We start from the raw sequence: 4,716 nt of genomic DNA, 5'->3' as shown, positions 1-4,716 counted from the left end.
ATTTAAAATCTAAGCACAATTTGGGGTTGAGCCTAATAGAAAAAGTGTAGAGCTTGTCAATGTGTACAAAGTTGGTTTTTGGAGTTTTCAAAGTTGTTATATAAAATTTGAAGTAATTTGAAAGGGGATACATTATTAAAGTGTCCCCTTTTGATTTTAAACTTGTATTGTTAAATGTAGATAGAATTTGAGTATGGTTATTAAAGCAAAGTTGTAGAACTTTGAATTTGGAGCGACTTTTATTTTTGGAGATTTTTGAGTTACCATACAAATTTGAAACTAATTTGAGAAATGAAGCGAGTGGCAATTCGGTAAATAGCTTGAACAGTGCAAGCAGGCAGCTCTCGTCGTCGACAAGCTTCCACCGGCTTCCACGCGCGCCTACGAGCGACACCTCCTGCTTTGGCGTGTCTGCATTGCCGCTACGTGTCTAGCGCACCTCTCCCGCCGCTCTCCGCTCGCCTGATAAGTCTGAGAGCGCCCTCTGTCGCTCTCTCATTTCCTCTGTTTCCCGTCAGCGCCGCCCAGCTCCGACGAGCTTGCGCCTAAGCCATAGAGCCATCCTAGCCTCAGCTGAGCACATCACCATGATCGCCATCACCTAGCGCCTCCATATCACCCACTTGCGTAGCTTCTACCCCTCTGGTTTGCCCGGCGTAACCTCGTCTCCTCCAACTCCCACGAGGATCCGCCGAGATCCATTCCACCTTGGACAGGTAGTTCGGGTGGGTCTCTTGCTTCATCTTTTGCTGCTTCTTGATCTTCATTCTCTCGTGATGTTCATGAGCTTAATCGTTGATCATTTGGTCAGTTGTTTTCCTCAGAATGGAGCTTCGCCGTGAGTTCATGCCGCCGCTATCGTCTCCAACGCCGACGACTTAGCTCCGCCTCGCCTTAGCCGTCGTTCTCGCATGCATCAGCTTCGAGGTGAGCCACTGATCATGCCTGGGTGATCTATTTTACCTCTACCACACCGTAGCCATGGGACCATGGGATGCCGGCGAGTTTTGCTCCGCCGTGCCGCTGCGCGCGTCGCTGCTAGTGTTGTGGAGTGTTGTTGATTCAATTAGGTGCTCGGTTACGTCCGTTAGGAGGTGCTGACTATGCCAGAGACTTTAGTTTTGCCGGTGAAGTCATAGATCATTGTCGCTATCTCGGTAGGACACCGCTGTGTCACCATCGTCGCCGGCGAGGGCTCTGTAGTAGTCTAGATGTTCAACCAGTACCCTTAGTCGAAGCGCAGCGCTAGGGAGGTCATGTTGGTTCCATCCATACCGCCGGAGACCTCACCGTTGGTGAGTAATCGCCGGTCAGAGGGCCTCGCCGTCGTGGTCAGAGCGGGCTGACCGGTGGGGTCACCCTGTCAGTGGCTGTTTAAGTAAAAATGAATTTTTCTATTTTGCAGAAATGGTTAAATAGTGTTGTGATTTGTTTATTTTGTGTAGAAATAAATAGAGCTCCAAAAATTATAAAAAATTTTGTGTGACCTCTCTAAGATGTGAACTATTTAGGAAAAATATTAAATATTACTTTTCAGTACATTTTGAATGTGATAAAAATTCCTCAAATTAATTAATAAATAGGATTCCATGATTTTTCTAGGCTTAAATAATTATCCAAAATTTATGAAAATTGTTTTTACACTTAGTTATCATGTGATGAGCCTTCACAAAAATTTGGGGCTCATTTGGAAAAAGTTGATTTATTTCATAATTTTGAATTAATTAATTAATTAATTAAAACAAATAGTAAACCTTAATGACTTAGGTTTTGTTTGAATTTGGGATTGAGTGATGACCATGGGTCATTAGCATAAAATGATCCTTGGCACTTTAAGTAAGTGTTTGAGTTTACGATCAAGTTGTGTTTAAGAAATGTTAATTTGTATAACCCCACTAAGGTCATTAGTGTTAATCTAAGTAAACCCTAGAGGAGGTTTAGTTAGTTGTTAGTTTATAAATTTTTTGTGAAGGAAAGTTGTATTCAAGTTATTAACCTTTGCATCCATCGTCAAGCATCATGTTTTGTATCTCGCATCATATTAAACATGGTATTGTTACTACGTGTAGTGAACGAAAGTGAGAACTTGGTAGTCAACCAAGTTGTTGAGGAAGTCAACCCACCTGTTGAGGTCGGGTTTGATATCTGTGGAGCATCTCTAGAACCTGACTATTCTAACAATCAAGGCAAGCCCCGGATACATTTAAACATACCTTATGTTTTACAAATTATATCGGTTTTGTTTTTAAATGTTGCATTAAGTGATTAGGAGTTGAGTGGAAACCTAATTGGTGCATTACCAACCTTGTTTTTCCATATCAACCTTGTTACCAGCTTTAATTCGAGAATGCCTAATTATGCTTAGCCATGCTTAGACCGATAAAAGTCGGGTGATTACTTGTCACCTGCGAGATATAAATGGTTTATTGGATACGATTGATTATTTATGAATCATGAGATATAATCATGTGGAGTAATAAATCTAGACCAGGCGGACTCGGTGTATGAGAGCCACAAGACATGGATGCCTTGTGAGCGGGTTCTTTCTGCCTGTGTCGATTAAGAACTGTCCGTTGTTGAATTGCATGAGGTGAGACTTTGTAGTACTGGCCACATACTCTGGTAAGCCTTAACTCGGCTATTCTATTATGAGAATGGCTACTCGTGCAATGGGAGTGGAGAGATGGCGAGAGTAGCGTGTACTCACATGGCAATGGGCTGGATTGGTGGAGTATTGTGCTCTCGGGTGGCGTGGACCTGTTCTTATTTTAGAGAATCTGAGGATAGGTTGGTATATGTAGGTCAAGGACCTACATATGTCGTGTGGTTGGGAATCCCTAGCTGGGTTATAATCGGTTCAAATCATCGTTGCTCCTCGGTTATGGAGACTCAACTCACTATTCATCATCGTAGTTAACAAATAGAACTTGAGTAAGATTTGAGAAAGAGTTTGATATGAAGTTCATGATCTCAATATGGATCATGTCAGCTTTATATATGATCTTTATGAAGATTTAAATGTTGAAAGAAAGAATCTTGTTAGAGAGCTTTTACGCAAAAGAACTTTGATTCTTGCTAAAGCCTTACCTTGAATCCCCGAGCCTGCATTCCTGAGTCTTCTCCATTTTTACGCCGGTTAAGTCTTGTTGAGTACTTTCGTACTCAGTGTTCTTTAACCCTTGTTGCAGGTGAGCCTCATGAGCAGGTCTGCTTTGGACCGTGCTGCATGACGGTTGTTCAAATCGAAGATGACAAGTAAATGTGTGGCCCTTGGGCAGGGCACTTTTATTGTGTGTTTTGTTTTATGTTACTAATGTTACTCCACTACTATGGTTTGTAATAATAATCGTACTTGGTTTGTAAGGTTTGAAACAACTGGTTTGTAAGTTTTGAAACAACTGTTTTGTAACTAAGTTATTGTAAGACTTCTGCTATTTTACTCTGATGTAAATTAATGAATAAACTGTTGTAATACTACAATGACTCTGTAATGGATCCTACTCGGAAGAAATTATGGATGGTTCGGGTTTTCCGAGGACACCCGACAGGCTTCTTAAGTTACCGAGAACATATGCAAAGTCGTCAGTGGTCATTGGACAATGACAGGTGCATGTGGGCCCTATAATTTAGGAGGTTCTGCCACATACTCCCTCGTAATCTGCCCCATCCACCTTGATTCGACCCGGCCCCATCCGCGCACCTCGCCCCCATCCGTTTGCCCCGCCCATCCTATCCTCAATCGCCGGCCCCTAGCGCGCCACGCGCCACATCCGCCGGCCACTGGCTCACCGCACCCCATTCCCCGGCGCCCATGTCGTGCCGCCATCGCTCCCCCGTGCCCCCTAACTCTCCGAACAACATGAAATACGTGCAACATGAAACACTTGAATGCAACATACATCTAAAACAGATGAGACATCTGAACCGTACACTTGCAACAAATGTGTGAAGACATATGCAACATCCAGATATAACACTTGCAACTTGCGACATGAAACCACTGCAACGAAAGACTGGAATAGAAGAAACATTTGGAACATACTGTTGCACCATATGTGTGAAACATATGCAACATCTAGACCAAAATGCTTACAACATACGTCTGGAACATATGAAACATTTTGAACAAACACTTGCAACATGTGCAACATCCCCGATTTACTTTTACAACATCCATATGAAACAACTGCAACATACCTCTGAAATGTCTGAAACACTTGAAATATATATTTGCAACATAGGGGAGGGGAGCGCCGGTCAATTCCGGCCATCGGGGTGGGAGCCCATGGTGCGCGAGCACCACTAGCACAAGCGCATGCGACGGGTGGGAGGGGGTGGCATGCACGATAGGAGGGGGCGAGAGGCACGCGCGATGGGGTGAGCGAGCGGCAACGCATGGGGCGTGCGACAGCAGCGAGGGGAGTGCGCGTCCACGTCCAAGACAGGGCAGCCGCAAAGCGTTGCCGCAGGGAGGAGGAAGCATAAGGGATATGGATGGGTGTTTATTGAATATAAACTTGCCAGCAGAGCTAGCACCACTAGCACAAGCGCGTGTGACGAGTGGGAGGGGGCGTTACGTGCGATGGGAGGGGGCGAGAGGCGCGCGCGATGGGGTGAGCGAGCGGCGATGGATGGGGCACGTGGTAGTGTAGGATCTCTAGTTGGCCTAGAGGGAGTGAATAGGCCTATCAAAACAAACACTCAAACTTTTATCAA

The sequence above is a fragment of the Miscanthus floridulus genome, chromosome 5 (assembly GCF_019320115.1).
Source record: "Miscanthus floridulus cultivar M001 chromosome 5, ASM1932011v1, whole genome shotgun sequence".
Lineage (NCBI taxonomy): Eukaryota > Viridiplantae > Streptophyta > Magnoliopsida > Poales > Poaceae > Miscanthus > Miscanthus floridulus.
Note: the sequence above shows the minus strand (reverse complement) of the source record.